This window comes from Triplophysa dalaica, chromosome 24 (genome assembly GCF_015846415.1).
Source record: "Triplophysa dalaica isolate WHDGS20190420 chromosome 24, ASM1584641v1, whole genome shotgun sequence".
In the NCBI taxonomy this organism is placed as follows: domain Eukaryota; kingdom Metazoa; phylum Chordata; class Actinopteri; order Cypriniformes; family Nemacheilidae; genus Triplophysa; species Triplophysa dalaica.
In genome coordinates, this window is record NC_079565.1 from 16,422,332 (window position 1) to 16,438,493 (window position 16,162).

At 37.9% G+C, this 16,162-nt stretch overlaps 1 protein-coding gene across 2 annotated transcripts in view; it reads right to left on the minus strand.

Annotated features, from left to right (window-relative positions):
- Positions 1-9,180, minus strand: part of slc1a2b (solute carrier family 1 member 2b) — a 34,034-nt gene extending 24,854 nt beyond the window's left edge. Inside the window, exon 1 of one of the 2 annotated variants that reach the window (XM_056739398.1) lies at positions 9,022-9,180. The gene's annotated coding sequence lies outside the window, so the exon portion shown is untranslated. The remainder of the gene's footprint in view (positions 1-9,021) is intronic. The other variant, XM_056739399.1, reaches the window with a different exon arrangement.
- Positions 9,181-16,162: the final 6,982 nt, after the last annotated feature.

A 16,162-nucleotide genomic window follows, 5' to 3' on the forward strand; every position in this document is an offset into this window, starting at 1 on the left:
CTTTAATCAACTTGGTAGTATATAAGGTGGAGAGATGTCCACATGTTATGCTGCTGGTTAAGGGATGGGCGTGAATAGCGTGAGCTGCAGCGTTCGCTGTGGTATGTATGTTAGTCTGTCTATTAATGTTGTTCTATTACTAATTATTTTCTTGCTTCATGTCCGGCATGTTCATGACCGTTCAGTTTGACTAAACTTCCAACAGCAATCATTCTTTTAAATAAAAGTTTAACGAGCAAGGCGGGATGAGAGCCATGAGGGAACGACCGGTCTCGCATCTCTCACGGAGGAGATCGGAAGCATAAACGGACGAGCGACAGGAGTGTACGAGGAGAGAGGACCTGGGGCTCGTCTCAATGAGGAGGTTCACCCAGCACTGACTTAAAGGGTGAACTCTGAGTAGATTAACACAGAGAGTTTTTCTCTTTCAGAACAGCGTATTTCAGTTAGTTCTATCAACTCTGGGCAGATTTATCTTGAGTTAAGCGCTTGCACCACAACTATGACAAGCCATGATCAATGGAGCTCAGATTTTACAATTCACCATGGCAACGGCACCAATAAAAGCAAAATGGCGGCAGAAAGCGCTTGAGAGCGACGCACATTTTCCGCTCTTCCATCAGTGGATTTACTGATGTGCCGAACATGACTTAAGTGTAAATTCATAAATAGATAAATGTACCAATAAATTCATCATTAAATGAATGAAATAACAGAAATAATAAAATTATCTTATGTTCTCACTCCTCATCGGTACTCTAGTTTTGCTGATAAGATGTCATGTTGTATAGGACACCTGTAGGGCGTCTGACTCTCATGTAATGTTAAACTGATCACCGAGTTGAACCCTGTGAATCTCTGAGCAGATTTGAGTTGGGATAGCTGCAGGTCAAAATGAATTGTTTATTACCTTAATCGCTTCATTTCTGCACGTATGTCTGTATTTATTCATTCATGCAATTTATTAAGTCATTTTTCATCGTTCATAGAAAATTGATGATGTAATACACGTACGCTGGCTGATGTTATTAATACAAGGATGGATGATATATATTTTGATATATCTAATTCACTGTAAAGAAAAATGGCACAGTTTTAATAACTGCACAGGGAAATAACAAAATTTCACTCGGGTCCTAAATTCCTGAACTCAAAGTACATCTCTATGAATGAATACAGCCTCTTCACATACAGGATCCTCTATAAAATCACATATGACGTATAAGTCACTGAGATGGTCTCTGTGTGATCAACATGTGTGTCATGAAAGACTGAATTAACTCTTTCAGCACCATTGACGAGTTATCTCGTCATTTAAAAAAAAACGGTTCCCCGCCAAAGACGAGTTATTATGGCAATCAGTGTTTGTACTGTTTTACAGCAGGTGCCGTTATTACACACCTTTGGGAAAAAGTAGATAATCCCAGAACCTAGAACGTATATGTTTAATCAGTTTTTAATGATTGTTCTGAGTGTAATCTGGCCAGAATCTTTGATAAAAAAAACATTACATTTTCTCAGCTGTTTAATCAAAATGATGCATTTTTGAATAAACCTACCCACATCTACTGAGTGATAAAACATGAACAAATGAAGATAGAAGAATAGGGTTTCTTTTGTTTGAAAGCTGAGACTCTGTTCTTTCATTTGACATATTGTTTGTCCATATATTCTTTACAGGAACTTTACTGTGAGCCATTAAAATTTGGTGAAAATGTTAAAAAGCTTTTGCGGCGAATGAGTTAAAGACTGAATGAATGAGTTACACCAATTGCGCTTGAAAAGGGGAAGAGATGGAAAGAAACTCTGGGTTCACCAATGAAAAGCTGCTCCTGACCAGGTTAGGTTCACAGAGTAAGTTGCTATGGTTACTGACTCTCAGTAGAAGTGACCTCTCCTTTAGAAACGGGCTTGAGTTACTCTGCTTTCTCATGTGAAAGTGACATACCTCACATTCTGAAAAACAAAACCCTGAGTTTCCCTCATTTCAGGGTTGATATACTTTCTGAAACGAGCCCCAGGCTGGATTTTATGTTATGTTTTATTATGTTTTTTGTGGCCGGCAGTCGACCGTGACGGAGCTGTCGGCCCTTTACTTTCGTTTTGTGGTTTGTTTATTTTATTAAAAGTTGTTGAACGTTCGCCGGTTCCCTCCTCCTTCTTTCCATTCCTTCAACTTGTTACAATAGGCTACTCTAAACTCTTTAGTATGCCAGCTGATGCACCTTAAGATTAAAAGCTAACAACCATCATTGTGACGATTATATTATTTGCATGAAAACACTGGTGTATTTAATTTTCAAATTTTATTTGTATAAACTGCGACGTAAAGAAGTTTTTTTTTCACTGTGAACTCTAAACAGTGATAAGGTGTAGCTAAGAGCACTCCAGACCAACCTTCTGAACACATGACTTACAGAAGCTTTACTTAACTAAGAATGTTTCAGGAAACACATGTTAACAATAAGGTACATATTAAGGGATTATTTAAGAACGACGTAATCATAAAAAGGTTTCGGGAAGTGCATCCCAGATTATTATTATTCAGATGTCTTGTTTCTTATAAACGAGTTAGCAGCAGAAATCACATAGAACCCAAATCATTTCACAATAAGTAAGCGAGTAAACTTTAATAAATTTAATTGAAAGCATAATGCCATGATATGTGAAAATAAATAAAATATAATAAAATAAATTTTAATTTTATGCTGAAGAAAGCCCCAATCATATGAATCTACTATTCAAGTATTAATATATTATATAGCCTACTAAATATTCATTTAATATATAATTATATTTTAATGAAAAATGCCGATTACGCCACTTGAAACAAACCAGTTAAATCACTTGACCATGTTGCTTCTAAAGCCAAAGGTCTTTATCAACAAGTTCAGATAGAGTGCTTTCATTTTTTTCAATGCTGAAAAAACTTCTGATAACAATAAATCATCATGACTTTAAAAAAAAAAAAAAAAACTTTATTTTACGATATATTGACTTCTGCGCATCTCCAACGTCCATCCGTGAGAGCATCCGGTGCATGCATGTGGTCTTGTATCATACATCAAAAATGTAATGAATTGTACTTTACAAATGTATAGAATTTTAATGTTTCTTTTGTCACTGAATTGATAAAACCCACTTCATTCTGCTACATTATTAAATCATGTATGTATATATTACATTATATTATATGATATTATATATTGCTTAAAATTTTAAGGGAATGGAAGAGAAACATGTATTAAAGATAAATATTTCAACTTATCTGCACAACATGATCTCATGGATAAAGCAGCACTTACTAAAAAAATATAACACTTACAATACTTAGTTTATATATGGTATGACATCTCTAATAAGGGATGTTTGACTAAATTGCCCCTAACAGAAAGGTCCAATGGTGTAACCAGTGACACTATTTGACATTTCTATTTAAAATCTAATTTGATGTACGTAAATGGACACCTGTGTAAACACATATGGCCTTGATGGGAATATTTCAAATTAAAAGTTTATACTCAGTTTTATAACAATGAAATATGAATGTATTCCTGAGGTCATGCCATTTAACATGCATACCAAAGCAAACCTGACCATCCATTAAAAATGTCAAATGATCTCACATTTTAAAGAGAGATACTAACATTTGCATGCAGCAGTTAGTGTCACCATAGGTTCTGTTCTGACATTGTATTTCCTGTCACGTCTTCCTGCATAATATTAAGTAAATTGCTTTTTGAATGGTGGTTACACCCCTTTGACATTTCATGATTTTGACTTGACTCACATGATTCCCCAAATTATCATCATATTCAGAACAATGGTGTTCCATTTACTTTGATCTACTTTTAAAGGGGGCTAATGTAAGATTATATTAAACTCATATGGTGTTTTATTGAGAATTCACCTTTTTTTAAACAAGATTAATTATTTGGTTTTAAGTTTTTACAGTAACACCCCATTTACATTTCTGCAATCATTCCCCAGATTTTCTCTAAAAATGAATTAAAACCAGAATTTCGGTCCTGGTCCTTAGAAAAGAGAATGTTTGCAAGTCATTTGGGAATTTATCTTGAAATTTTAATCCTTTTAAATGTTATTAAACCACAGGGACACAAAAAACTGAGCTTCACGTCGTTTACCCACAAATGGCTCCTGATAGATTTAAAATCTATATTTTGTATACAATAATTGAATAATATAGCAAGTATTTTGTAACGGATGGATGTACATTACCCCTTACTTACCCTACCTGGGCACATATGTATTAAACTTCTCAAGAATAGTTTGACTAAAGAGTAGATAATAATTTTATTAGTAAAAATAAGGACCAGTCTAAGGGTAGAAGACTTTAATAAAGAAGCTAAAAGCACTGACTGAAGTGCCAAATAACTGTTGAAAACTAAAGACTACAATAATGTCAACGAAAAATGGCTGTCAATCAGTTATGTTTGCAGAAAAGTGGACAGTTCTTCAACTCAATTTTTAACTATTTTCTAGTCAAATGTTAATAGGTTTTAGAATAAAGTTATATTTTTATGCAAATGACAGAGATAACATTTTATCAAGTTAAGCTTTTAATATGTTGACATAATAATATTTATATATATTTCTAAAGGAACATTTTTTACTAGCTTATTTAAGTAAATTCTACCCTTTTTTTCCATTGTACATTAACCCTTTAAATTAATGTTTTAAACAGACAGGCAAAAGATTCAGATTGCAGCTTTAAATAGATTAGATTTTTCTGTGTTGTATGTCAAAATTACACTAAATACATTAATAAAAAAGATTAAGTCATCCTAAAGGGCTGTGTGACTTTAAAAGAGGGTTTATAGGTTGTGGTTAAAATTAAATAAAAATGTATTAAAATACATTAAACAATAAAATCCACAACCGTTGTATGGTCTGTGCTCAAGATTTAAAGGGGCAGTTCACCTAAAATTGGATGTAATAAAATGTTTTGAGAATCACAATACACGTGATGCAAGTGTTTTTATGACATTCCTGCATCCCAAACACATCTACAACTAATAGAATTGGGTGTGTTAGGTTAAAAGTGTGCGTGCAAAAATCAAACATTGATAATAGTTGACTGTATCGTGGCTGAGGAGGACCACCAATAAATTTCTGCTTAGGGCCCCGTAAAGGCTTGCCCGGCCCTGGCCCCCTAAAATGGATTTGAAAAGAATAGCTCGATGATCAAGCCTGTATGACAATGTAGAGTTTGTGTTCTCTGCCTCTCCAACTCTCTATTAAATCATGTCATTCTTAGAAAATGTCTACACTTTATATACGTACATGGCAAGTTATTATTGCATAAAATGCTCATTTTCATTTCTACACTTACACTAACTGGCGAGTTCGTTTCTCATTCGAGCACATCTTAATCAACTATATGTGTTATAAGTGACACATTTACAGTAAGTGATACAAGTAACAATCACAGATTATGTCTGCTCCATACTCCAGTATTGATGAGATATTAGAGTAGGATGTATGCCTGTGGTGGCATCCTCTCATCTCATAAATCAAGCGCTGTGTCCAGGGCTATCATTAAAGGTGCCACATCTGTTATGTGACTGCAATGAAGAGCAGAGCAGCATTTGATCATCTCAGCTTGAACCCCGGAGGAGCTCATTAAATCCCCCACCCAACCCCCACCACACCATACACCGCTTTCACACACAGACCGCCAGAGAGAAGGGTGACTGGATGACTGGATGACCAAATGACTGGAAATGAACAAATACACAAATACACACCAGACTGTGCGGTTGTTTTTAGAAAGGTAGAGATGAATTATAAATTCAGAAAAAATAGATTTGAAGATAGTCAATGGTCACACAACGGCTCACTTCTTACAGCCTCTACAAGAATTTTATATGTAAACTTTATTCTGCTGTTTCTGTTTTTAAATATTCGAGAATCCAAAAACAATGATTTTGCTTTAAATAACAGAAAGAAGAATGCACATTAGGGTCTTGGGTAAAAAACAACATTTTGTTTGTGGTCCGTGACTAATGGAGGTTCAATAATAGGGGTTCTCTCCTTCACTTGAATGTGCGCTCACACACACACAACTAATCCTGTAAAGCGAGTTAAACTAGAAGCACTTGACCGTGAGGGTTTGGGATGACATAACCACTAAAGCACATCCCCATTCTTTGCACGTTAACTGGGAAGTATGTATTTCAAACATTTATTAAAAACTAATGACTTCATTTGTCAGTGTGTTGTGCTGCCAGAAATAAAGACGGATGTACGACAGAAAAGAAAACATCCAAAAATGAGTACATGAATGACAATGTTAATGAAGTGAAGTGCATGTGCGCTTAGCCAAATTTCCCACAAAAGGGTTCTGTGTGGAGTTGGCCATTGAAACACAAGCAGTTCTTGCGCTATGCCAAGTGCTGTGAAATAATGGAGGCGTTTAAAGGCTCTGTGCTTGTTCACAGGCTCGCTGAGCTGGGAAACTGTTAGTGCAACATTCAGGAGGGGCTTGTCATTGTTTTCTCATCTATCTTTTTTCAAAAGCAGGGCTCACAAACAGGCAGTGAACGGATTGTTTTGTGTTCTGCTGGCCGCGGCCGGAGGTAAACACAACGCGCCTCTGTGTTCCCCCAGTGGGCCATTTTGAGAAGGGGGAGAGAGAGAGATTGAGGCCCTCCGGAAGCCAATGGGGATGCTCATAGGGTGCCATTGTGAGAGACGGCATTGTGCCTGGGGCTGAGATTCTCACGCATGTCTGTTAAGAGCGAGCGAGCGAGCGAGGGTGATAAAGCTTTCTCGGGCGAAGTGAGTTACAACTATCCGCTCCCACACTTTGCCTTATTTACATACTCAAGAGTGAAATTAATGCCCCGCAATATCCGGCTGTGCACACAAAACTACCTTTAATGACTGGAGGAGAAACAGAGGGTATGGGAAGAGACGGCTCAAGAATCTGAGGGTTTGGGAGCGGCGCTTGAGACCCTGCCAACAAGCGTTGAGTAGAGGATGCTCGAAAACAGGACACTTGTTCGCCTCAGGAGAACAGAGATGGGTCCTTGCCTTTGTGTTCGTGTTGATTGATGTTCATGATTCGTTGGTTTCAGCTGATCACAAAATGAAATCATGTACTGATGCAATGCAACACAACACCTCACTGCTTTTCTCCAAAGCAACATTTAACAAGATTGATTCAATAGAAGATGAATGAGTCAAACAAGCTGCTATATCAATGGCTACGTTGAATGCATATCAGGTTTGGATTCCTTTTCACGGTCACTTTAAAAAATATTTCATTCTTTAAATGACTTGAGTCCAAATGTGTCCATGTTCATTTATAGATGAAGGTTTAGGAAAACGGACAGAATTTTGTCTAAATATGTGTGAGGTTATTGGACGGGGAATCCAGTCATGAGTGCACCTGCTCAGAATGACGGAAGGGTTTTAACACCTCACATAAGCATGTATCTGACAGCCAAAAGAGCAAGACACCATCTCCACCAACTCATTTACAGCCCACACAGACCATGAACTAGATGGGATGGGGGAGGTGAAGACCCAGATAGAAGTGATGAAGAGGGCAAAGAGAAAGGAGTTGGATGAGGTTTTGGCAGCACAGACGTGTTCCCAGGAGGATTATTCCAGCTGAAACGCACACATATACATTTGATGCTTTTCACATGTTTTTCTAACACTGTTCACAGACTCTTTCTTCACACTTCTTCAGCGTCTTGCTTTTCACATTCAGTCTTATTTCTTGCTCTTCAGTTGCCTGTAGGCAGAGGAATGTTCATCCCAGGATATGTGTTCACAATGCATGTGAGAAGCTTTCAATGCCCACAGTATTCAAAACAATGTTTCACTACCTCCATTCAATTCTCCTTCAGTTGCTCACACGTAATGGCCTTGATCTTCATTGATTTATCAGGCAATATAAGAACCTGAATATATCCTCAACATTTCAAACAAATCAACTCTAATTCATCTTTACTGCTGATTGAATCAACTCTGTGTGGATGAATTCACACCATTCTATGTTTCCCTGGTGACGCTTTACATTGATCCTGAGCTAGCACAACCAATCCCCAGCCTTCACTTCACCCCCATCACACCTGCTCTCCCCAGCTAACCTTTGACCTTCAGTGGTGATATTAAACAAGAGGGGAGGGGCTCGCTGCTAGTTTCTTTTTCATTTCTCTCCGAGTGCTTCATCACTTTGTGAATTTAACAGGTTTGAATAAAATATTACTTTCATCTTTAGAGTCATTACTCGGCTTGCATCGTGATGGCCTCAACGCAACATTTTTGAGCTCCCACAGAATAAAATAAGCTCATTTACATTACTCCTGCTTTCTTTTTTCTCTCTGCAGTCTACTAGTCAAAAGGAGTGAAAAACTTTCAATTTACCATTCAAAAGACCAAATGATTTGAATATCACTCACATCGATCCCAATAAGATATACATACATTTTGTCCCCATTACTTTTTTTTGAAAATGTTTGGATTAGTTCCCAACTCAGTTTTTAGTGCCCTTATTTTCATTTATTTCTTTTAGGTTCATTCTGATCTAAAAAACGAAATAAATGAAAGAATCCTAGAGAGAGATATAGAAACAGTCATGCCACTTCTTGCCGCTTTCTTGTGCTCATCTTTCACAATCAGTTTAAAGCATAAGAATTTCACAGATAAAAAAAGGCACACCTTGTATATCTGGTAAAATGTGAATAATAATAATAGTAATAATAATTACAACAGATCAACATATAAAGAAAGGCTTAAACAACTGCTGATTGTTTTAGTAAAACAACTGTTTTAGTTTTTTCCTCATTGCGTATTTAATTCAGACACGTTACTACTGTGATACAGAAGGAAAGAAGACATGCCTCATAAACCAGTTATTAAAAGCAGATCTGAAAGATCACATCACTAAATCTTAGCTCACAGATCTGTTGTGAGAACAGAAAACATGTTTTTATAGAGCTATAGCTGTGAAAACAGAAATGCAAAACCAACCTATGCAGCTCTCACCTTTACTGTCCACCTGGAAGATTCTCAATGCTGCTCTTTTCTTTCCTCTTTGCTCCGTTTCTTTCATGCGCTTTGGTGAGATGAGATGAGATGCGATGCGATGGGAGCATGCAGGAGAATAGATGTGCATCCAGTCTTCTGTTTGGATAATCCGCTGCTCCGAGCACATCTACAATCACACTGGAGAAAGACTACCTCATTGAGAGCACACAGGCTGTGTTCACGTTGCTTATGCTCCGCCTCACAACCCCCAGTCCCTCCAGAGTCCCCCTGCTATCGTAGCACGTACAGTATGTCCACCTGGCTCACTGCTTAAGAAGAACCATAAATGTTCAACCGTAAGAGTTTTACTGTTTGAATTTGACTCCTTAATGCCCTCCGACATCAGTTTAACATTTGCATGTTAAGATGCACTGTAATAAACAAACGCACTGATGAATGTGATGCAATACAATTATATATAATATATTCCTGCCTCAAGTGGAGGAGTTCAAGTATCTGGGGGTCTTGTTCACGAGTGAGGGAAGGATGGAACAGGAGATTGACAGACGGATCGGTGAAGCTTCTGCAGTAATGCGGTCGCTGTACCGGTCTGTCGTGGTGAAGAAGGAGCTGAGCCGCAAGGCGAAGCTCTCCATTTACCGGTCAATCTACGTTCCTACTCTCACCTATGGTCATGAGCTGTGGGTCATGACCGAAAGGACAAGATCCCGAATACAGGCGACCGAAATGAGCATCCTCCGCAGGGTGGCTGGGCGATCTCTTAGAGATAGGGTGAGAAGCTCGGTCACTCGGGAGGAGCTCAGAGTAGATCCGCTGCTCCTCCACATCGAGAGGGGCCAGCTGAGGTGGCTCGGGCATCTTTTCCGGATGCCCCCTGGACGCCTTCCCGGGAAGGTGTTCCGGGCATGTCCCACCGGGAGGAGACCCCGGGCATCCCTGCTTAGACTGCTGCCCCCGCGACTTGGCCCCGGATAAGCGGAAGAAAATGAATGGATGGATATATAATTATATATAATATCAAATATCTTGCCCTTATACACCATACAATAAAACACAGTTACACTGTGGAGAAAGAAGCATGACATTACATACGCAGAATTGTGCAATCCACTTACGATTTTGCAAAAATGCAACATTTCCAATTTCAGTTCAATTTATTTTCATGTTCTAAAAATCTGATTTTTTTTATGTGTAGCATTTAACTATGCTGTGAAATATATGTCAAAATCGTATATGTCTAACCTATGTAGTTTTCTATGGTGATTACATGTGGCGTGTTCTTTTGTCAATGTGATGATTCTTGGAATCAAGGTGGTGTTGGTAACATATCAAATTTAATATTTGTCAGTAGACATTGGTCAATTGTCAGACATAAGACAGTCATGTTATCTGATGTGTGGCGATCTTTGAAGAGGAACATCTGACCTGATCACAGAAGGGAGTGTCTCTATTGTTCTTGAGAAACAGTCGACAACAACGTACAGCATTTGAGTATATATGTTGATTTACTAATGTGACCCATCCTCTGGTGATATTTTTATTGGTTGGAAATAATGTATACAATCTAACATAATAATATATGATTACAGATTTATCATTTGAACTAGAAGCAATCTAAACATCAAGTGATGATACTAATGCTCTTTATTAACATTATTCAGCAGTACCGTAAGTCATTGTAAAGTAAAATCAATTCACAAGTTACTCACATTTGCCAAACAAGCAAAACATGAACATTTTGCATTTAAGGTTACATAACAGTGGGGAAACATCGATCTAAAATCATCAATCAGTATTGTGTTTTGTCTTTATTGTACAGAGTTTCACAGGTTTTTCGTCCAGAAGTAAAAAATAACTTTGATATTTTCCAAAAGTTCTTTTATCAAAAACATCTTTGAAGGCAAACCTATATGATGTTATTACATGATATGGTCATTACATTTTAGACCTTCTTAAGGACTACACTACCCTCAATGATCAAAAAATGGTAAGTATATTAGTGCATGTCTAGCAGCTACATTGAAGCACAAGCAGTGCAGGTGTACAGTGCAAAAATGGCAATTTCAAATATTTTGATTCAGACCAAAGGGAGAAGAATAAAAAAATCTAGTTTTACATTCCCCAAAATCAGGCAAGTTCTCCAGTTAATGATGTAGGTTACATTTAAGATAAAGCCTCTGCAGCAGAGCCCATTTTGTCAATAGTTTTGGCTAAATACAAGAGAGAAATTAAAGATGAACAACACTAAAATGAAAAAAATCCATTAGTTAACAAAAGAAAGAGACTACCTGTCACAACCACCATGTAGAGTCCCCTCATGCTCCACCAGAGGGCGCTCCCTCTTGGACTCTGGACTACACCTCCCATAATCCTGTTCAGCAGTCATTATCCCAATCCCATTCACCTGTGTCTTTTTAACTGTGTCTATTCATACCTGGTTAATTCTGTCGTTCCTTGTGAAGTTTTGAAAGTGTTACAACTGCATTTCTAAATGAGCTGTGGGGCGCGTTCATTGTACATCACTTACTACATCCAAGATCAAATGAAACATCCAAGATGACCTGATCCTGCTAAGCATGATCTGGATCATTCAGTTCTTTGACGCACCTGTTTTTGATGATTAGAATATCTGAATTAAATTGTCTGGGATCATTGCACTCTCACGCACTGTTTGTAAAAGGCAACATATATAGATAGAAGAACTAGTGATCAGCAGCGCTGCTATTGGCTGGTTATTACGTCAAAAGACGTTGTTACGTCCATTTTTTTTTTACTGGTGCTTGAAGATTATGACAAATTTTTGTCTCACGCAATCCAGTTCCAGAAAGAGTAACTAATTTCTGATGTACTGAGTTCAGACTGACCTGACTGCCGCTTGGAGATGTGCTGATTTTCATTCTGATATTATTGATCTTCTCAAGGAAAAAAGTTGCAAACTCATTGCATTTGTCATCAGACAGCATGTCACTCGGAACTTGACTAGGGGGATTTGTTAGTCTCTCTACAGTTGCAAAAAGGGTGCGATTTATTTTTCAGTTTATTATGTTGGAGAAAAAGTTCTGTCTAGCTTTGCCTAAGTCAACATTGAATGCATGCAGACTGTCTTTATAGATGTTATAGTGAACTTCAAGTTTGGTTTTTCGCCACATACGCTCTGCTTTTCTGCATGTTCTTTTCATGCTTTGTACTGCTGGTGTGTTTCTCCAGGGTGCTTTACGCCTGCCAGTTATCGCCTTGACCTTTACTGGAGCAATGGCATCGATAGCAGTTTTAACTTTTCATTAAAGCTATCGAGGAGAACATCCATAGAGTCTGCAGATATACTCGGTGACAAAGACATAGCATTCATAAATAGCTCACTGGTGTTCTCATTTATGAATCTCTTTTTTATAGAGACAGGTCTGTCTTCAGTGGCAGGACTGATTGATATATCAAAGAAAATACAAAAATGATCAGACAGTGCCACATCTCTAATAGTGGATGAGATGTTTCGACCTTTGCTAATGAACAGATCCAGAGTGTGTCCACGATTGTGTGTGGGACCGTGCACATGCTGGATCAGATCAAAAGTGTTTAAAACATTTAAAAGTTCATTTGCAGTGTTGTTTTCTGTCTTGTCTACATGAATATTAAAATCTCCAGCAATAACAAAGCAGTCAAATTCTGAGGAAATAGCTGATAGCAGTTCTGAAAAATCATCAACAAAGACTGGGGAGTATTTGGGAGGTATGTAAGTAATTGTAAACAGAATGTGTGGTGCACCTTTTAAAGCAATACTCAAGTATTCAAAGGACAGGTAGTCACCAAGTAAAACTTGCTTACGGTCAAAGAGATCTTTAAATAGAGCAGCTATTCCTCCACCTCTCCTAACAGCTCTGCAAACATTTATAAAAGTAAAGTTTGGGGGGGGCAGATTCATTGAGGATTGTAGCACTACAACTATCATCTAACCAAGTTTCATTTAGAAACATGAAGTCCAGTTTGTTACTGGTGATGAGGTCATTGACCAAAAAGGATTTGTTTTTTAGTGAACGGATGTTTAAAAATGCTAATTTAATAGTATTATTTTTAATATAATAATACTATTAATAATACTAATAGTTTTTTACCCCTGTCATTCTCAGTGTGACGTCTAAAAGTTATTAGATTAGATAGCTTTGTCATAGGATTGGAAAGGGCCTTCATTTTTTTCTTACTTATCAGGACAGATTTAGGGAAAACTAAAGGAACACCGGGTTCCCACTTGTTCTGTAAATATTTGAGATTGTTGCTGTTATCGTAGCGGGGACCCAATTCATATCAGTTACAAGTGCTCTTTGCAGTCTTGTTTAGTCCTCCAGCAGATGGAAGTTTGTGTCCGGAGAGCTCTTTCAGAGGGAACGGGTTGGCTAGGTTGACACAGAGGTTTTGGGGGTTGTGGGGCCTGCCGCTTTTTGGTTAAAACTTAACCATTCTTATCACAGATGTAGTTATTACTACATCTGTAAAATTACATGATGACATATCTATAACGGGAAAAAATTATACGTATAGATATGTCATTACATGATGACGTATCTATAACGGAAGAGATTCAAAAGCAAAAAGGTTTATTCAAATGAGTCAAAGTAAAAATAAGGAACAAGCAAAAACAGGTAAGTCACATAAGTATCCAAAAAACGGTAATTCCAGACACAGATAAGTACTCCTTAGAACAACATGTTCACAAACAGAAGTAACCCCATAGATAATCCAATCTTTTCTCACAAAAACAGGTTATTCAAGACACAGGTAAGTAATCCTTAATGAAAGGTAACAAGATGAAGTTCTACAATAAGACTTGACAAAGAACAATGTGAAAAGGTAAACATACAGTATATAGGGTCCAGGTAATGTGTGTCTTCACAGTTGATTGCCAAGGCAATAAAGCTGCATAATATTGGAGAGAAGCTAATCAAATCTGCTTGTATGAAAATAGTGGAGGAATTGTGTGGCCTGCAAGAAGCTGAAAAAGTGAAATCTGTCCCACTTTCTAACAACACAGTTAAATACAGAATTGATCAAATGGCAGAAAACTGCAAAAAACAGTTGCACGAAAAGCTTAGAAAAGTTCCATTTGCTATACACCTTGATGAAACGACCACAGTTGCGGGAGACTCTGTGCTTATCATATATGTACAGTATGTTGACAGAGATGAGTTAGAAGGGACATACTTTTGTCTACAAATTTATCCACAATAACTACAGGTGAGATTCTTACCTCACATCCTACAATCTACCCTATGCAAATCTTGTCACTTGCTGCACTGATGGGGCTGCCGCGATGATGGGTAGAAATAAAGCATTTAACAGCCGTTTAATGGAAAGGACTCCGGACTGTGTAACCTTCCACTGTATGATACATCGCCAGGCACTTACCAGTAAAAACTGTCCAGAGACCTTAGTGACACCCTGACAACAATTGTACATGTCATAAACTGCATTTAAAGTCACCCAAACAACCAGAGATTGTTTTCACAACTGTGTGAAGATGAAGCACACCTACTCAGTAGGGGCGTGACAGGGGCCTGTTTGAATGTGGATGGAAAAGTGCAGACTGGTCTGGAGGACAGAGGACGAAGGTTATCTAGACAGGATGTAAGTGTTGAGCATAAGGTGTTGGTGGCAGCATCTGGAGATGAAAAGTTGGCGGGAGGAGAGGATGTGACTTTAGCAGAGATGGTGCTATATATAATAAGGTGATGGTGGTAAAGTGTATGTAGGAAGGAACATGTTGAAAGTGATGGAGAAGTTGTCAGAAATATGAAGAGGTGTGACTTGAATGTTATCTGTGGTGCAGTTACGGATGTAGATGAGATCCAGCTGGTTTCCAGATCTGTGAGTACAGGCTGTGATGAGGCGCGTGAGGTCGAACGAGGCGGTGAGGGTGTGGAAGTCAGAAGCCTAGGGTTTCTTCAGGTGGATGTTGAAGTCCGCAAAGACTACAAGAGGGCCGCTATCCTCCGGAAATGATGAGAGCAGCACATCTAACTCTTCAATGAAGTTGTGAAGAGGACCTTGGGGGTGGTAGACTACAACACCGCTGAGCTGAGTGGGAGATGTGATAATAACAGCATGGTATTCAAATGAATAGTTGTTGCATAGGGAAGATAGTGTGGAATAATATCTTCTGATAATCCAAAATTATCCTCAAAGGTACAAATCCAAATGCAGGCAAAGTATACAAGGCAGGTGTAATCCGCAAAAAAGTCTAAACACAGGCAACATATACTAAGCAGGCATAATTCAAAGACATATCATGTATGTTTGCTTCTGTCTCCAGGTCAAATTCCTTGTGTGTTTAAACATACTGGTGATAAAGCTCTTCTGATTCTTATTCAACCTTTTGCCTTGAACATAATAAAGTAGGCCTGATGAATAACACACAGACAGTAACGGGGCTAAATGTGAGTAAACCCTAAGAGTGAAAGGGTGTCTGTCTAAGGAGACGTTGAGCCTATTTGAACATTTTCCATAATATACTGGTATGGTAATCTCACTACCAATGCAGAAATACCATATGCAGAATAATAAAGGTCAGTGGTAGAAACAAATCGACTTGTACAAAATGCAGATGGTGCGGATTACAACAGTCAGTGATCATCGTCTCCTTTAATCTGAGTTTGAATTTTTACCTTCTGCTTTGCGGTTCAGATTTCCTGCAGTTAGGAGCCACAGATACAGACATTCATTCATTCCTACACCTGTTTCCCTTCTGAATGAAGGTAATGAAGCTTTCTTGAACTTTCCTTATCTGTCTATATTATCTAATGGAATATTGTAATATTGTTTTGTGTGTTATGTCTGTTATATGTATTGCCACAAACCGAATTGTCTTGTGGGGATATAAATAAAGTGAAAACTTGAAGTTGAAACCGAGTTAGACCTATCAAACTGTATCATCTAAACATGTTATCCCCACCCCCTGTAAAATAATGTGTTTTAATAAAGGTGTGATGATGGTTAACTGAATCCTTTTCTTTCTGGTAACCATTAAATTAATTCACAACATTCACACATCTATTCCTAATCTCAGTATTTAGTAACATAGATACTTTCAGGATTTTACCATTTCAAATACGTGACATTTTTTCTATCTAAAACTCTGTTTTTTAGTTTG